At 37.7% G+C, this 20,041-nt stretch overlaps 1 protein-coding gene and 1 non-coding gene across 25 annotated transcripts in view; both read left to right on the top strand.

Moving 5' to 3' along the window:
- The window catches only part of FHIT (fragile histidine triad diadenosine triphosphatase), a 1,501,610-nt gene that overhangs the window by 988,991 nt on the left and 492,578 nt on the right, over positions 1-20,041 (top strand). The gene's annotated exons all lie outside the window — the stretch shown is intronic.
- LOC132375540 (U6 spliceosomal RNA) lies at positions 16,073-16,175 on the top strand. The gene has a single exon (XR_009506084.1). It is a non-coding gene; the product is annotated as a U6 spliceosomal RNA (small nuclear RNA).

The raw sequence follows: 20,041 nt of genomic DNA, 5'->3' as shown, positions 1-20,041 counted from the left end.
AGAAATCTTTCTCTTTCTCTCTTGGTACATACATATACGTGTGTGTGTGTATATATATATATATATATATATGTATTTGTGTGTGTATGTATTTGGGTGTATGTGTGTGTGTATCCTATAGACAATATCTGTTTGCTGTATTATAGGGTGAATTATGGAGTACAGTAGTTGAAGTATTGAACATTGGAATGAACAGTTGAAAATACATCACATTGTACTTTTAGGTTTATCACTACATCTGAACTTTCTGAGAATTGCTGTGATCAGAACAGTCACCTTCAATATCTTGACTTGACAGGAACTAGTATCTTTAACTTCAGCTTTTGATGGAATTTGTTTAAGTGGTGGAAGTACAGGGGAATGGTGTAAGACCCATCTAAGTTTTTTAAAAAATACAAACCATTTAACAGAATCTAGATGATGGTAACGGTCAGGATTCCTAGAATAAATCATTGCTACCCTTCCTGCTGACGTTTGTAGAACATTATTTAGAGACTACATCTGGTCCTATGTGCCTGCTTTGTGTTGACATCTCATTGATTTTTTTAATCTCCTTTCCTGGCATAAAAAAAAAAAAGTAAATGTTAATTATAGAACTGGGCAGTTAAGTAATACTGTAAAACAATGCAAAGCATCAACTGTCTCTGTTGTCAGGTTACATCTTCAGAGTATAAGAAGGTGCTTATCATTCCTCACATTTATAGACGTTGCCCTGTTCAAGACAACAGATTCTGCCATTGAACTGGTGTTTGTAGATTAAATAAGAGATGTTGCTTCTGTCTTCTAAAGGACGTTAGTAGCTTAGAGCCTCAGGTGGAATTTAGTCTGAAGACAGCCATTTATTGAGCTTAAAGAAAGTCATGATTTTAACTGCAGTCTATCAGTGTTTACAACACAGGCCAAGTAGTACACCTCACCTCCATTCCCTCATAACAAGGAGTTCTTGGACATACTATTTTATTTGCCAGTCATGTCCAATTCTATGAAGACAAAAATTTATTGTATTTTTGCTTGTTTCCCCTATTAGAATGTAAGCTTTATAAGTACAGGGACCATGTCAATTTTGTTCAGCCATTGAATGAATGACTATATAACATTAATTATTACTTTTCTCAGTGTCCTGTGGATACTTAAGCAAGTAGTCATCTGAGTGGGCAAAGTGAAGACGCCTAGAGATAAGCCTGTGTTTCTGTTTGAACAATGGTAAATATGTGGCTAAAAGTAGAAAAAGAAGAAAGCAAACAATCCTTAGTGATAGCTTGAAGAAACTGATTCAAGGTCATGGGCTCACTTGAAAATGTTGTTACGGATTTAAGAAAAGACCTGTCAGCTTAGGCAGTAGATTAATTGTCTGTTGGTATGTTGAGAAAAAAGGAGATGGAGCATGGGGAAGTATGTTTGTATGTGTGTGTGCATGTCCATGTATAATGTATGCAGGCGAACATGTGTCTGTACTAGGAGGAGGAACAATCTAATTTAGTGCTGTCTGCTAGAACTTTTCAGCCATTATGACCACATTTTATCTGGCAGAAAGAAGGAAAAAGAGAAGGGGCAAAAGCAGTCAGAGATTGGAAGATGTGGTATCTATTTCAGGCCAACATATGCTCAGCTAAAAACCGAGAATGCCATTATTAAGGAGGAAGAACTAAAGAGATATTGATGACATGTCTGGTAGTAATATGTACTTTGCCAAAAAACAAACACTTGAATAGATTTTGTGAAAATTTAAATGAAAAAGCTTTTAGGTACTGAGAAACAATTTAGGAGTGAAACAGAATTTCAGGCCAACAGGAAACGTAGGATTTAAAATAAATGTGTTGTGAAAATAAGTAAAATATCTATTTTATTTGAAATGCTCAGCTGCAGATAGGAGAAAACTACCACACGATGCTGCAAGGTTTTCTTTGTTTTTGGTAGTATCCTCTTATTCATGTTAGGGAAGAAGAGAGGACAGAAAATGGGAAATGTGCAATGCATATATGTTTATTTTTTTAGTTGCTCCCCAATATTAATGAGGCTCTACTAAATCCTTGACATTTTAGTGTAATTTACATAGCCTCTTTTTGTAACGATTACATTGTGATTTCCATTTTCCTCACCAGTAATTGTGGTCAGTCATTTGATTGTTACGAAAATTCTTCTCTATCTAGAAGCTAAGGAACATATTAAAAACCTTTGGAAACTTAAGTAAATAACAATAATGAATTATGAAATTACTGGAGGTGATAGTGATCAGTAGAATAATAAAATGTAATTACAGTAAGCCCCACTTCTTCCTTTTATAACAGTCCTCTTTGTTCTGAAAATAAAATTTAAAAACAAAAGCAAGAAAAGCTAACTCCTACTTAGCTATGGATATTTGTAACTCATCTCTTCCCCCACGGTGCTTAGGACTACGGGGTAGCTATCTGGGGATGGGTCCATGGAATCAGCATTTTCCCGGTGGTCAGCACTCTTTCCAGGTGATTCTTTGACATCTGAGAACTTGTTTCTTCTCTACCATCTCTCTTTGCCTTGACTGCCGCTCATACTCCATTGGTTCCCTCTTCCTTTCAACTTTTGTGGAAAGGGCAAATGCTATAGATTAGAAGGAACACAGGAAACTGATATAGAAATACCTTCTTTGTCCATGTGTTATAAACATATGTAAATAAATGTATTTGTTTACATGTTCATTATCCTCCTTATTGGAAAATGTTAGGAAGAGTATTTGAAATGCCTAAAAAATTCAAGATTTTCAATATAAATGTAATAAAACATAATACCTAGGTAATGATAATTAAAATAACAAAACTTACCAGCATGTATGGAGCTTTTTCCGTGTAGGAGGCACAGTGCTGACACTGTGGACGTAGGTGGAAAACACTGATCTGGAGCTCGCAGCTTACTGGGAGAAGCTGACAAGTAAATAGGCAGTTTTATTGTGTTGCCATTTCTATACTGTTTGTTGGACAAACGTAATGAAGACCTTGTCGGGAAGAAGGAATGGGGATGATCTTTAGCATGGGGCGTCACATCCAATCTTATCATTTGATAGATTTTCTATGTTTCCTTGGCATCTAGTAAAGAATGCAAATCTCATTAGCATTACCTTTGGGAATGATCACACAGAATTTAGGAAGAAATCGCAGGGAAGTCTTTGAAGAAACAAAATGCATAGATAAATGTGTACTTAAACTTCTCTGGTGAAGTGACTTCCGCCCTACGCATTTTCCTAAAATGTCTTGCAAGTGCCTTACTAGCTTCAGTGTTTAAAAAGTACTGGCTGTGATGAGTTCACACAAAGGAATACGTATGTGCATCTAGATTCTTGCAAGTAAGTCTGCTTTGCAGTAAGAGGGCCGCACAAGTCCTGAAATAGTTTCCTTAATTCCTTCTGTGTGAGAAAACCCTGGCATGTTTTAACCATTTTAAACTTTTTTTTTTTTTTTTCCAAACGAGATTACGTCTTTTCCATTTCCCACCGTTTATTTTAAGGGAGTTGTAACTCTTGAATCTGAGGGTTGCTAATAGGTTTTGAAGAGAATCGCAAAGGCAGCATCTTCCTACTTCCTGCCAGCTGGTCTGGACTTGGTTTCCACCAACACAAGAGCACAGGTTGAGTTGTCCTTTCCCACCTGGCTTCATGCAGGACCAGCTTCTTTCCCAAGTGCTCTGCTTCTGTCATCCCTCTTCCTCCTAGTTCTTTGTTCTATGGTATTTGAATTGGATAAAAATTATTCTCAGACTAAGGCAAAGTACTCTTTTATGAGGTAGTTCATTTGTGCTCCCATGATGTTTTTTTCTCATTATGCAATAGTTCTAAAAACAGAACATATTCCTATTGATGAAGGGTCGTAATCCTGATACTGAAGTCTTCATTAGCCATTTTGCATCCTTTGTAGCGTGTGCTTTAGACTGATCTTCTGTTTCGATGGTGGAATTTAAAGGGTTTAGTTATTAGTCAGTTTTTTGTTTTTTGTTTTTTAATTGCCAACTGTAACTTAATAGCTACAGAACTGCTTCTTAACAGGTATCAGCAACAGAAATACAAATTTGGAGCAATGAACTTTTTTTTTCTCATTCTCTCCGATGAAGACTCGAATTTTCTGTTAGAAGCTTCAGAAATCAGTAGAATGGCTTCTGTTGATCAGAATCCACGTTATGGTCTTCAGTGCAGGGTGACTTGTCTCTGATCTGCTGTGGTTGATCAATGCTGTTGGTACTGAGAATCTAACTTGGTAAACTAGAACTACTAATTATAACACCATATGCTTGTTTACATAATATTATATCACTTTCAAAAACGTTTCCTGTCTGTTGTACTTATACTTACGATAGCGTATGCCAGTATTACCATTCAATTCATGAGAAATGCAGGCTCCCATTGGTTGACTGCCCAGCTAATTTTCATAAGGCCAGTAAGGAGGAGAGCTGAATGAAGAACCAAGCCTTCAGCTTCTTGGACATCTTGTCGGTAGACATGGCTTCTCTTCTGGGTGCTAAAATGAAGTCAATTTATTCAAGTCCAACAATCAGGTGATCTTTCATTTCTGTAAATATTTAGTCTACTTATTCATTAAGTGGAAATTGAACAAGGGCAAACTTGGATCATTTTTCTTTACTTAAACTTTATGTAAAGTTAAATATATACATGTTTCTATGCTTTCATGAAATTTTTGCTCACTAGAAAGTCGTTGAAAATTCTGGGGACTCAAAAGCCACTTCACATGTTTGTCATATCCAAAACAAAAGGATACATTTTAAATGATGTATTAATTCCTTAATTGACTATCAAATTCTCATGAAGCAGAAAAGAGTACATAGTCACCCTCTTTTTATATTATCATTTTTATTTTATATTTGAATGTTCAGTTTAATTAGCAGAATAGATTAAAAAACAAACACCTTGTTCACATGCACTACTTCCATTTTCTATGTATTTTTTAATGATAATTTACAAAATTTTAGACTTCATAAAATGCTTTATCTGCAAAATAATCAATATAGGACACTTTTACCTTTGGGGTGCTACATAACAGTGTCTTAAATATTTTTTCCTTCTCTTATTTGAGATATAATTGACATATTGCACTGTCTACGTGTAAGGTGTACAGCATGATTTGACCTACATACATCATGAAATACCACAGTAACTTTAGTGAACATTCATCATCTCATATAGATACAAAATAAAAGAAAAAGAAAAAAACTATTTTTTCCTTGTGATAAGAACTCTTAGGATTTCCTCTCTTAACATCTTTTATATATAACATACAACAGTGTTAATTATATTTATCGTGTTATACATTACATCTGTAGTCCTTATTTATCTTATAACTGGAAGTTTGTACCTTTTGACCATCTTCCTGCAATTCCTCCTTCCCCCAGCTCTTCACCTCTGATAACGTCAATCTGATCTCTTTTCCTATGAGTTTGTTTGTTTTTTGAAGTATAGTTGACCTACAACACTATGTTAGTTCCTGCTACACAGCATAGTGACTTGGCATTTCTATGCGTTACAAAATGATCACTGTGATAAGTCTAGTTACCATCTCTCACCATACAAAGATGTTACACTATAACTGACAGTATTTCCCAGGCTGTACATTTCATTCCTGTGGCTCATTTATGTTGTAACTGGAAGTTTGTACATCTTAGCTTCCCTCACCTATTTCACTCATTCCCCAGCCTCCCTCCCCTTTGGTAGTCCCCCTCTTTTTAGATCTTCCCATTTCAAAACATAAATACATGTAAGAGGAAAATGAAGGTCAAAAACTCTGGAAATATAGGCTTTTTAAAAATGTCTCTCAAATTAAGTTTGACCTTTTGCTCACAAATAATCATGCCTGGAAGGGCTGTAGAATAAGAATAGACGTGTGTTAAGTATGTACATACTTAGAAAAGTGCCAGGGATGTTCCTAAATGTTTTCTTCAATTATCTGTGGAAATCCTTGGACCATGTTTTAGAAAATGGTTTAATTTTTTTTGAGGGATTATCATAATTGAAAAGGTCACAGGAATCAGCTCCATTACTAATGCATTTGTACTTGCCAAGGCTCAGTCATGGGGAATCTCTCTGGTTTTCACATTCAATACTTTTCTTTTTGCTTTGTTGTTTGATAAGGGAGAAGAAAGTGTTGGCATGAAGGGGAAGTGAACTTGGTACCAACTTTTTTGTTGTTGTTGTTCCTGCAGCTCTGATCTTTGCCTTTCTTAAGCCTTGTTATCTGTCAGGCAAAGTAAGAGTACTACTACATTAAGGGTTTTAAAAATGAATCGATCATTCCATACTTTCAGAAAACACATTCAAGTAATCTTAAAGTACCATTCTTGTGTAGGCGATAGCTTCAAGGCTCCAGCATAACATATACATAGTGAAATATTTTAACCTTTCATTTCATGCTTCTCAACATTTTAGAAAGCATTTTTCTGTTCATTTTAGTTGGTGCTAAAAAACATGCCTTCTAAAATTTTCTTAATAGAACTAGTTGAGTGATGTGAAAATTATTTTGTTTCCTCAGTACAAATTTTTATTTCTAATATTAGGGCACATTTCTTAAACTAACAGTATAACTGTGGGTTCTTTTTTATTACTAGCCAGGGTAAAATTTTAAATATTTAATATTATTAAGTATTGCCAAGATGTAAAGGACAATATCCATTCTCATATAGTTTATCTTAGTCATCATGGGCTTTATTCTATGCCATTTCATGTCTTAGATATTAGTTCTGGGGGAAAATCTGAGGAACTCATTAAAAAAAGGGCAGGTGTACAATAAATTTATTTTTTTTGCTCCTGTATAAATATTTGTATTCTTTTAGCATCTGTTCTTCTAAGCGTGTTTCCAAAGCCCAGTATTTGTTAACATAATAGTGGATAATGGTATTTAAGAGCAGGATCTTAGGCATCAGGGAATAATAAAAACCTGGAAAAGGTTGAACTAAGTAGCGCTCTCGTGCAATTTCCAAATTCTGGGGCTATTTCGCACTTCCTGGTATGGCATAGAGCTTGGGAACCTTGGGAAGCCAGCCTCACTCTGGTCATCTATAAAATAGGAATTAAAGTTTCTATTTTATTGGATGTTAAGAGGGTGAAACGAGATAGTTTATAGGAAGACACTTATTCCAGTATCTCCCTCCTGATGTTTAAACGTGAAGTGATATTGAATCCATGTTTATGTTACTGGGATGTGAGCTAAGAGTTGAGTAGGAGCCCTTTTGTATGTTTCGGTTGAACCTGTGTGCCAATCACAGTGGCCTACAGTGAATATGAACATAGGTGATTCCACACTGGGTTAGCTCATGTAGGACATAGTTGGTGTCATCAGATTGAACAACAACAACAACAAAAAATACCTGTTGATATTCAATATATTTGTAAGGATGAGGAGAAACAGTCTTGAACTCTGGTAAGCTTGTTTTATGCATACTGTTTAACTCATTAATTCCTGGCATCTTTATATAAAGAGACATGTTCAGGGATTTTTAAGAGTAAAAAACTGAAAAACATATATTTTGATGAACTTGGGAATAATGAAATAAACTAGGTATACCCAAAGTATGGAATGCTGGTAGGTAAAAAGTATGAGGTATGTTTCTGACATGGGAATGTCTTTGGAACATATTGTTAATTAATCACAGAAGTTTGCAAAACCTTTGCAAAACCTCTTGATCCCACATATGTACAATACTCTCACCCAAACAACACAAAAGATGTCTGTGTACGCGTATAGCTAAATGCATGGAGAGAGGTCTGAAGTTGATAATAAAAGTTGCCTCTGTGGAGGGATGTAGATAAGGTAGGAGCAGTAAGGGAGAGTTTTCGAATTTTTCTATATTGTTTAAATTTTTTTACAGTGAGGATATTTTCATGTATTACTTGTATATATAACTGAGGGAAAAAAGGGAAGTAAAACACTCAATCATTTTGTAAAATTGGTAGCATCTAATTGATGGATACATGGGCATCTCCATTCACAAAAAAGGACAACTAGTGATTAAAAAATACATAAGAACCACTCCTTAAGGAAGCAATAATTACACAATAACAAATTATACAACACTAAATTACTCAGTCGTAAACCCATTGTGCCAGGGCCCTTCACCAACCTTTACTTTAGTGATCATGAAATGAACTTCAATATTTAACAATGTTTAAGATTGAAGAGGTAAGCAGATGGTAACCTCTACTGGGCGTGAAGTGTAAGTGTAGTGGCGGGCATTGGATTCAAACAAGGAGTTTAAAGAGATACTGGCTTGCTTAATTTGTTCACTCTTCTGTTCATTCTTTTACTCTTTCATTCATTGTTTCCTGAGAAGCCGCTTTGTATCAGGCCCCAAACAAGCTGCTAGAGGCACAGACCCAAGTAAGAAACCATCTTTGTCCCCATGGGCCTCATCCAGTGACAAACATTTAGAAAGTGAATTATAATTTCTTGGGAAAATACCAGTCATTAAAGCATGGAGTCAGTAAGATCAAAGCATTTAGAAGGGTGGCATTGACCTGAAAATGAGACAGGAAGGCTTTCTGAATGAAGTAGCCTCCACCTTGTGTTTTAAAATAAGCAAGAAGTACTCTGCAGACAACAAGCCTGTGTGGGAGGGGAGAGCTGTGTCCAGTAGAGAGCGTGTTTGGGGAATTGCATGCAACTGGGATTGCTGGAGACAAAATGTCCTCTCGGTTTTCCAGCAGAAGGAATTCCAGTCTAGCACCACTCTGTGAGCACTGAAGCAAACAAGAGCTAGTGATAGATGGATTTTTTTTTTTTTTTTTTTTAAATAAAGCACTGGGAGGATCGCTGTATTGAGTTTTGCTTTTTGCTTCTGCTTATTGTACCTTCCTACTGGAACCAACCTCTTTAAGGAACATAGTACGCTCTCTTTAGTCCAAGTAAGGGTGACAGCTTCCTGTCGTGATGTTTTCCAGGCTTCCCTTTATAAAAGTGTCTTCAGGCTGGGCTACCATTGCCATTTGAATTGCTTCATTGTAGACTGTCAAGGGTGCTGCTTTCTATGTGAACTTTGAGGTTAAGTACCAGTCTTTATACAATGTTCTCTTCTGGAGTTTCTCAGATATTTGGGAGGGATATACATTCACAAACTCCTTAACAGAGAACTGTCTTGCCAGTTAGTTAAAGATCTGAGTATGTGATGTTTTAATTGCTTTGAGAGAGAGGAAGGTGGGGAATGGCCTTTGAAGGTTACTGAATGATTAGGATCTAGGCTGGTCTGGTTTTAAGGAAATGGGTGGATTTGAGAAGCTATGTCTTCCTTTTGTTACTGTTCCTGCCTCATTTGGATTTACCAGTTAGAAAGCCAAATTGCTTTAAATATAGTGTCCGTGGGTTTGTATGTGTTTTAGAATCTGTCTTCCATTCCCTCCGTCTACCAACTCAGAAGTCACATGTTATTTACACTACTCCTGGTACTCTTGGGTCCCTCAAAACCCCAGAATAAATTTATACTTGGGAAGGTAGGTATATTAAAATTAAAAATATACTTCATTATATCTATGATAACTGGATACAGTTATCCTCAAATGATGCTGAGCCATCGTTATTAAAGCAGGATTTCAAAGAGGGTTTAAAACGTACCAGTGTCCTATAACTAATACATTTGTGTTTCTCCAACAATACATAAAGAAGCAAGCAAGGAAGGTGACACCTGCACAATGGCCAGGGAGTGTAAGCTTAGCTTGGATCTTTGAGATTAAGAAGAGCTATCTCTTCTTCACAGCCTTATAGGTCAATGGGAAAAATCTTAAAAATCAATTCTTTCAGCAGCCAGGAACATCTGAAAGGAAATAAAAACTTGCTTATTATGCTGACATGGTTTAACACCAGCTAAGAATCGTAGAAATGAATTTTAAAGTGTGAAGTCTGGCAACAATACATTTTGCAAAATCTTTTGCTGGAAATGTAGCAATCACAAACTGTCATTTCTTTCTATATTAACCAGTAATCATCTTATCAGAGATGGGGTATCAAAATAATACTATGTATATATGTGTATGGATATATTATACGTAATTCAAAGGAAACTTGAAAGTATTAATTATTCATTAATTATATTAATATGTGTAAGCGTTTACTTACTCATTATGTTGATCTATTTAATTCAAAGGAATTCCGTAGGTATTAAGTATTCATTAAAACAATACGTAACTACATAAGGATAGTTTAACTTTCTAAGACATTAGTTATTCTTTTTGATGTTCATGCGAAATGTATGCAGTCTTCATGGTCAGGTCTAATACAAGCTTCATTGAATGGGTCTTCATTGGACTCCTACTTTTGTGGTAGGCACTATTGTAGGCCCAGGGAACATGCAAGTGAACCAGACAGACAAGGTTCCAATTTTGTCTGAGCACATAGTCTAGTGGTAGAGGAGACACTGATGACAAATGGCTTACTTTTAAAATGAGTTATTCAAGAAAAAAGATGATTTCCAAAAAATGATAAGGATTATGAAGAAAATAAAGCAAAAGAATGAAAGAACATAAGAGGCTGAGTAGGGAAAGGGCAGTGGAACGGGTGGGAAGGAGGAGGGCAAGGAGGGAGGATGGCTTTAGATAGCATAGTCAGAGGAGGCTCTCCAGAGAGTGATGCCACCTGAAGGAGCCACCCATGAGAATATCTGGGGAGGAGCTCTTCAGACTGATGGAAGGGCACACCTCAAGGCCCCGAAGTGTCCAAACGTTTGGCATGATTAAGGCACAGGGATAAGCCTTGTAGCTCTTGGGTAGTTAACGGGCAGAGCTGGGTACTGGAGGAGATCTGAGAGTGGTGAGCAAGAATCAGATCATAAAGGGCCTTTTGGACCAAGGCAAGTTCTTGGAAGTTTTTTCTAAGTGCATTCAGGAGCCAATGGAGATTTTAAAACTTTTTATCACAAAAATTTCAAACATACACAAAAAACGGAGAAATATAATGACTCCCCATGTACCCATTATCCAGTTTCAGTAATTAACAACTCATGGCCAATTTTGTTTTATCTATGCTCTCTCCCCAACGCCATCACATAATTTGAAGTTTGAGGCCTGTCATTTTCTTTGTGAATATTTCACTATCTCTAAAGCATAGAAACTCTTTTTCAAAACAGAACCACAGTACCATTATCACACCTATAACTTTTCAGTAATTCTTTAGTATCATCAAATATCTAGTCTCAGTTGGGATTTTTAGCAGGGGAGTGATATTACCTAATTTACAATTTTTTAAAAAAGAGTTTCTACCCTGTTGTATATATCAGAGCTTAGTGGAAGCTCGGAGATCACCTATGGACTCTTTGTTTGGGTTTGGCATCAGTGTGACCCGAACAAGGGTGTGATGATGGAGACAGAGAGAACTGACCAGTTTTGGAGGCAGAACCCACTTGTTGATCTTTACTATAATTTTGGCTTAAGACACCGAGTGACTGGGGGAGAATAACAATCGAGATGGAGAAGACTTGAGGAGAACAGCTGTGGAAGAGGAAATTAAGAATTTCATTTTGGCCTTAATTTCACCTCTGAAAATGGAGAACAATTTTTATATCAGCCTTAAAAAGAATAAGGGAAGATGAATCGTATTATGCACCCACATTTATAGGTACTTACCTTTAATCCTGCTCTAGGATATATGTTAAGGGGAATGTGGTAACGGAAGAAATAGTTTCTGTTCTTAAAAAAAGTATGGGTTTACTTGAAATCTATTCAGGTCCACTCAAGGAAAGCCTTTCACTGAGATTGCTTTGGAAGATAATAACAAGTCTGCGAAGTCTGGCTGTCCAGTAACACCTCCTTCCACCAGCCTACCACAAATACAGTGACCTTACTTTCTGAACCTGAAATCGAGACCAAGGACTTGAAAATTGAGAGTGTACTTAGGGACAGTATGCAAGGATATAGGACATCAGAGCTGGCTTGGGGAAAAAACTAGAAACCTTAATTACTACGATCCCCGCCATTTTTACCATTAGTTCCCACTCAAAAATTCTCTGCAGACACTGGCCTCTGAATTGGTTTACCATCTATTATTAACATGTATAAATTAATGTATGATCATTGCTCATTGTTACCTGTTCCAGAAAAAGCCTCTCCCCTCCTCCTTTTCCTTCCCCTTTCTCTTTGAAGCCTCACCTTGCTTTTGAGACCTTCTTTTTAACTAAAATCAGACCCACCCAGGATTATCTCCCTAATTTAAATTTGAATGATTAGAAATTTGAATTACATCTGAAAAATCCCTTCACAGCAGCACCTAGATTAGTGTTTAATTGAATAAGTGGGGGTCATTGCCTAGCCATAGTGTCCTCATCTATTTAAAAGGGATAATACTTCTTGTTTGGGGAGTTAAATGAGTTGTAGCTTAGCATAGTACTTGACACATGGTACCTCCTCATTAAGGATTAACTCTTCTATATGGTGGGGTGGGAAAGCCAAATGGTCATCACTTTATGGTGACAAAGAGGATCTGCCAAAACTAGATAGCATCTTGTTGACTGGCAGAAGCTAGACACAAAAGAGTCCCATGCATATAAGACATGAAAATGGTCAGAATTCACCGGTGGTGTTGGAAGTCCGGATGTTGGTTACCCTTGAGGAGGTGGTCTCTGGAAGGCTCCATGAGGTGGGCTCTGGGGTGCTGATAATATTCCATTTCTTATTCTGAGTGTTGGTTATATGGAAGTGTTCAGTTGTAAAAATTCATTGAACTTGTATATGTATACTGATTTTACTTAAATAAAAATTTAAATACAATTAGATGATAGATACCAATATTATGGATAGATAACCTTGTTGTATGTGTCATGTAGGGTGTGTATGTGTGGATGCATGTGTTTTATCATTGCACAGTAGGATAGTAAGTAGAAAAATCCTTCCTCCCAAATTACAAATATGGCAGTAGCTCAGAGGAAAGATGGGAGAGGGCCTTCATTAGCATATTTGACCCTATCTCATAAAATTATGTCTGGGGAGTTTCTGTGGCTGTATCTAATGAAATTAGAATGGTTATCAAAACATTTTGAGAATCCTTTTGGACAAAAAGGCATTCTTCTCACAAGACTATTAATTTGGGGACCAGAGCAATTGAGTTTCCTTTTATGAACTGAACTTTTCTTTGCAAGGCCAGTAAGTTGTCTCTTTCAAAACACAAATGCAATGAGCTTGCATGCTCATTATCTGTTTGTCTTATGCTACCTGTGTTTTCTTTTTTTATGATCAGACAGAGTCTAGGAAAGCAATTAAAAAAAAATCCTATGTCTGCACCAGGGTAATATGATCTGACACTGTTGTCTAAAAAGTATAAATGAGGAATTATAATATCATTTTACAATGATAAAGGTGAACATTTGCATTTCTAGATATTGGCTTGGATACCAATACATATTTTTAGTATATTAAATAAAATGTTATATTTCCCCTTAATATTTGACTGTTGACGAGGTCGTTTTATACTTTAAGTCAGCAGTGTCCAATAAGGCTTTCTGCAATGATGGACATGTTCTATTATCTGTGCTGTCCAGTATGGCAGCCACTAGTCACATGTGGCTATACACACTTGAAATGTGCCTCGTGAACTAAGGAAGCACAATATTAATATTATTTTATCTTAATTGATTTAAACTTAAATAGCCACATCTGGCTAGCGGCTAAAGTGTTGGACAATGAGGTTTGAAATCTAAGTAAAATATGGTGTTCGGACCCAGGTTAGTGGCTGACTGTGCTTATTTCTTTTCAAAGAACTTCTCAAGAGTTCATCTACATGTTTTTCTCAGCCTCATTACTGGTCTTCTGGTGGAAAAGTCCCCTTGTAAAGACAGAAGGAGGTCTCAAGGTTCTTAAACATACAGCAAAAACACCTACTTGAGTGCTTTTACCATTTTACCAATTCCTTCATTTCCTTAATCTCCTGGGCACTGTCCTTTCTCTCCCATCACAGGCTATGGCTGTCTTGAGGGTTGTGTTCCCAAGATTCTGGGACATAGTAAGAAGTCAGTAAGCAGTAAGCAAATAAAGGTCTGCCACATAGTAGGAGTTTGAAAATGAAGAGTTTATATTATTATCGTTGTTATTGCCACTGTGAAGCACAGTCTGGAGTGATATGGTCATCTCTTTGTGGTTTGCTGTAAGCCAAGAGGTGTGAAGCATGAATTTACAATATTAAAAAAAATTAAATGATCAAAACAGCAAAAAAACAACTGACAGCTCTCTCTCGTAACCATCTCCACACTCCTCATAGTTTGTAAAACTTACTTAGTAATTGATTTATAAAACATTTTCCATTTTGTTTAAAAAATGTCAAGAAGAGGAGGCAATAATTAAAGAGGACTGACTAAAGAAAGCGAGAAGAGCAGGATACAACGGTCGGTTCACTATTCCATAGACTCTGTGTTTTTTAATTAAAAAGAAATTTTTTTTAATTGAAGTATAGTTGATTTACAGTGTTGTGCCAGTCTCTGCTGTACAGCAAAGTGACTCAGTTATACACATAGAGACATTCTTTTTTTTTTACATTCTTTTCCATTATGGTTTATCCCAGGAGATTGGATATAGTTCCCTGTGCTATACAGTAGGACCTTGTTGTTTATCCATTCTAAACGTAATAGTTTGCATCTACTAACCCCAAACTCCCAGTCCATCCCTCTCCCTCCCCTCCTCCTCATTCCATAGACTCTTGGAGTTGGAAACCATGTTGGGCATCAAGTCCCTTCATGTGAAGATGAGATAACTTAAGCACAGAGACCAGAACTAGTTGCTATGTAATACTTGTTTTATGCAAGGGTCTTGTAAGAATATTTTTGAACAGTGATCCATAGTTAACCTAATTGGGGATAAATGCTGTATATATTAAAGCAGGACCCCAAGAGTTGTTTAGTTAAGCCATATTCTTCCTTATTCCAGGAAATCACTGAACAGAGGCAGGTAAAAAACATATGCCACAAGACTTGCAGACAGCCCTCACATTTCAAGAGAAAATACAAATAATGAAAACATAACACACTTGAATTAAGCTATCTCCCTGGCAAGAGTCAGGAAACTTTCATTTCCTTACTTACCCGGACTTGGGTAATGAAAATATTATTTCCAGGAGTAGGAGAGTGGTCCTCTGGGGAACCCTGTGTCACTCACAAGCAGAGTTAAGGTATTTGAGTTCTGAAACATATGCCAAAAAACCCAATAACATATGAAACAGCCAAATATGTTCATTTTTATTAAGAATCTCAGTAAATGTCATTTTCTGGTGCCAGTGAAGTTCTGTGAAACTGGTGGGGAGTGTTTGGGGATTCCACTGAATCATGGATGGTTGCAGCTTATTGCTCCAACCCATCTTTTTAATGTGTGTTGTGTTGTGTGGTTTAGTCCGAGAAGAAAGCTTATTTTGGCTTACTTCCTTCACACGAATGGGAAGAATTTTGATATGCTACGTATCTCTGAGCTCTTGTACATTTTCTCATCCTCCTAACTGCTAGTTTATTTATTTACTTATCCTTAATATTTATTTATTTATTTATTTGGCTGTGCTGGGTCTTAGTTACCGCACGCAGGATCTTTCCCTAGTTGCGGTGAGCCGGGGCTATTCTTCGTTGCAGTGCGCGGGCTTCTTATTGCAGTGGCTTCTCTTGTTGCGGAGCATGGACTCTAGGTGCGTGGGCTTCAGTAGTTGTGGCTCGTGGACTCTAGAGCGCAGGTTCAGTAGTTGTGGCGCATGGGCTTAGTTGCTCCAAGGCATGTGGGATCTTCCCAGACCAGGGCTCGAACCTGTGTGCCCTGCACTTGCAGGCGGATTGTTAACCACCGCGCCACCAGGGAAGCCCAATATTATGTTTTACAAACAGAGGATCCAGCCACCCTGGGTCCCTTCAGCAAGGCAGACTCACAGAAATGTTGAAATGACCATTTTTCCTTTAACATGACTGAATTCCTAAGCAGGGCTTTGTCCTCTACCAGTCCTGTTAATGGAAATACAAAGAAGAAGAAGGTTTTAGTTGGTCTTAGCCCAGAATATGCTGTTTATAGGTAATCTGTCCCCTCCCCCATCCTACCATTGTTTCAAGTTACAGCTCAGTTTTGTCGATCCCCAAATCACTGTCTTAAAAGAGGACAAATGTTGTGCTCACTTCAGCAGCACATATACTAAAATTGGAATGATACAGAGAAGATTAGCATAGCCCCTGCACAAGGATGACGAATTCGTGAATCATTCCATATGTTTTGAATTGGGAGATTGGGATTGACATATATATACTACTATGTATAAAATAGATAACTAATGAGAAGCTACTGTATAGCCCAGCGAACTCTACTCGGTGTTCTCTGGTGACCAAAATGGGAAGGAAATCCAAAAAAGGGGGGATATATTTATACATATGGCTGATTCACTTTGCTATACAGCGGAAACTGACACAGCAGTGTAAAGCAACTATACTCCAATAAAAATAAATAAATTAAAAGCTACTACTGAATTCTGATGTTGAAAAAAAAAAAAGGACACATTTTGCATTAAATGCTTATTAATTATTTCTATAGTATTAACAGAGCAGACTTTTGGGAGGTAAGCCTGTCTACTACTTCTGCTTATCTCCCTTGGGATATTAAACTCCAACCATTGAGTGCCGTGTGACATACGAACACCAGGCTGCATGCTTTCTTGTGTCTGCCCTTTCTTTTCTCTCTGCCTGGGAGCACCTCTCCAACTCCGTCCCAGCACCCCCAGTCCTCAGGACATTTCTATCTGGACCATACCTCCTGGTCTTTGAGCCTTCTTTTTGAACTTTCTCCCACTCCTTAGGCAAAGACAGGCATTCTGTCTGATTTCTGCCAATATTCTTTGCATCAGTTATCAGCTCTCTCATTTTCCGTTCCATTGGCAGTTGCTCCTTTAGATTGTAGATCACTTCAGAGGAGACACATACCTGTCTCTCTTGTTTTCCTAGGATCTGGTGTAAGTCCTCAGTAAGTGTTTGCGTGGAAGAGTGAACTAAGGTGGGACATTGTAAGAATATCCAGTTTAGTTTGTCAGTATGTAGTTAACCACATCCCTGGATAAAGCATCTTACCAGGTGCCCAGGGGATAAAAGATGAGTAGGGACCTAGGGCTACCGTAGCGGAACAGAGTGTAGTCTATGAACTATTAAAAAGTCAGTATGTGATCATTCCTGGAAGGGGGACAGAAGCAAAGTGCAGTGAAAGATCCAATAATGGAGAAATTATACCTAGTTGTGGAAGAGGACAATTTAACAAGCAGTACTCCTGTATTGATTTGAAATCTGAAAATCCTGGTGACAGATATAAAGAGAAGGCCCAGCCTGCCCTCATGGAGAGTATGGTTAGGGAAGCCATACAGTTTGCCTTCCAAAAGAGGAAGTTTGCCAGAACATGGGTAAACTGGAACTTCATGGTTACCCTGATTATAATCTAGTAGGAACATAAATACAAGGAGAGACTTCATGAAGGGAACCTTCAGAAGATCCTTGAAAAATCAGTGAAGACACCTACAAGAGCAGATTATAGGTCTTGAAGGAAAAGGAAGCACACTCTTTATTAAAAAACAAATTTTCTTCAATACTTAGGTTAATTAACCTCTGCATTTACAGAAAAATTGGTCTACTCCTTGTTGTTTGTCATAGTTTTGTGTAAGGATCAGCTCAGGACAGTTTTACCTTGACCAGTGTATATATACTGACAGAACATATGTAGTGGATCTTCAGAATAGGAAGCTTGGATTCTCCTTTCAACTTGATTTTGGGCAAGTTAAACAACCTGTATAGACCTCACTTTTCTATAAGACGGGGATAAAATGAGAAAAAAATAGCTACTTCACATGGATTTTTTTTTTTTGGAGGAATCAGTATGTTAAATTCCTTAGCATGGTGCTTAATAGGAGCTCTGTAAAGGTGAGCTGTTATTGTTAATTTTTTATTTTGTAGAGTTAAAACTTTACATAGGACACGAAGACTTACTTCTACAAGTTGATTTAAAAGCTACCAAGCTTAACATGTTGTTTTGACAGCCATGCAAGCATCAGGAAAAGTGACAAAACACAGGTACAGAACTGTGACCTCACTGGACTTTGAGAGTGACGAGACTCAGGGGCAGGCCTGGTCAGCTGGGGGCGCTGTGACTTCCACTGAGGGCTGCTGAGGGAGAGAGAAACCAGAGGTCTCTCCTAGGTAGTGAGATCCAAAGTTTCAGTCATTTCTCAGAGAATTCCCAGTGGTGCTAAGAAAGCAATTTACACCTGTATCTGGGGTGGAGACTTAGCAGGGGGCTTTGGAAGAAGCCCCTGGCAGCCTGTAATTATGAAAAGAAAAGTCTCATAGTATGAAAGACAGTGATTAGATTAGCGACACTTAAAATCATTGAATAGTGAAAAGAGGGCTGAGCTTGTAGACTCTCAACAAGCTTGTTGCTTAGGAGTCGTGAAGGGAAGTCAACTGTGTGGTGCAGCTTTTATATTAGTAAATAAAAACTCTCCTGTTAGTACCTCAGGAAAGAAGTGTTTTTATTATGAAACAAAGCACAGATTGATTATGCACTGCATAGATGCTGTATAATACAGGGTTAAGAGAACAGACTCTGGTGCGTGACACACTTGTATCTGAGCCCTACTTCTGCTGTTTCCTAGCTGTGTGACTGTCTTAGCTTGGGCTGCTATAATAAAATACTATGGCCTGGGTGGCTTAAGTGACAGACATTTATTTCTCACAATTCTGGAGGCTGGGCATCCTAAGATCAGGGTACCAGCATGGTCACCTTCTGGTGAGACCTCTCTTCCTGGTTTGCAGACAGCCACCTTCTTGCTGTGTCCTCACATGGCAGAGAGTGAGCACTCCTGTCTTCTCTTCTTGTGATGAGAACATGAATCCCATCATGAGGGCACCAGCTCCATGACCTAATCTAACTCTGATTACCTCCTCATAGCCCCACTTCCAAATACCATCGGGATTAAGGCGTCAACATATGGATTTGGGGGGATGCAGACATTCCATCCATAGCAGTGACCTTGAGCAAACATTTAAGCTCTTCATACCTAGTCCTCCCCTGCAAAACAAATAATATGAGTACCTCCTCAAATCGGGTATTTTAATAAAGAGCTTGCACAGGGCCTGCCATAGAGCTAGTGCTTAGTAAACATCAGCTCTCCCCATGGAACTCTGCTGTGTTCTGCCCGCCTGAGGGGAGCTTGAACCCCGGGAAGAGTGTCTCCCTTCATTTGTAATGAACTGTTTCCTCGAGTGTGGGAAGAGATCCTTTTAGATGAAAAAATATATATGAACATGAATGTGTATGTGTTTTAATAGCCAAAGGTTACTTGCAATGTGATTTGGAAATATATATATATATATAGTCCCCAGAAAATCCATTATTTTACAAATTTTGTTGATTAGTATCGAGGCTTGAGTAAAAAATGTTGTGTGGAAAAAAAACTGAGTAAATAATTGGTACACGTGGTACTGAGAAATGGCACAAACTGTACAGGAGGGAAAGTGAATGATTGAAGTTTGGGGAACATGCAAGGGACTGTGGAGGAATAAATTTTCTTTTCTAGGGCTTGTGTTTTGCCCACCCTAGTAAGAGGGACCAGGACTGTTTTCACAGAAAGAAGATATTGTTTCTCATGTTAGATGAAACTTCAACCAGTTGAGTCACATGTAATCTCAGTTTTCGCTCCCTTGATTATCCTCTGAGTGTAACTGCTAAACTAGCAGGTTCATTTTTTTTCATGCCAGATTTTGTTTTTTGAGCACTTACTGCCTACTGGATTCTGCTCTGGGTGCCGGGAAGACAGTAATAGGCAAGATAGACAAGGCCTCTGTCCTGATGGAGTGTAAATTTCTCTGTGTGTGTGACTGTGTGTGCATGGGTTTGTGTAAAGATAATCAGTAAGAAAACTCATAGAAAAGAAAGTCATTTCACATACCAAGTGCAATGAAAAACCTTAACTAGGGCAATGTGATTGGGAATGGGAAAATGGATGCTCTACTCTAGATAGGAGAATCTTTGAAGAGGTGACTTTGAGTTAATATCTGAAGGAAGAGAAGGGACCACCCATTAAAAAAAAAAAAAAGTCTACGGGAA

Source organism: Balaenoptera ricei, chromosome 11 (assembly GCF_028023285.1).
Source record: "Balaenoptera ricei isolate mBalRic1 chromosome 11, mBalRic1.hap2, whole genome shotgun sequence".
NCBI classification, from domain to species: domain Eukaryota; kingdom Metazoa; phylum Chordata; class Mammalia; order Artiodactyla; family Balaenopteridae; genus Balaenoptera; species Balaenoptera ricei.
Note: the sequence above shows the minus strand (reverse complement) of the source record. Positions and strands in the feature narration are given on the sequence as shown.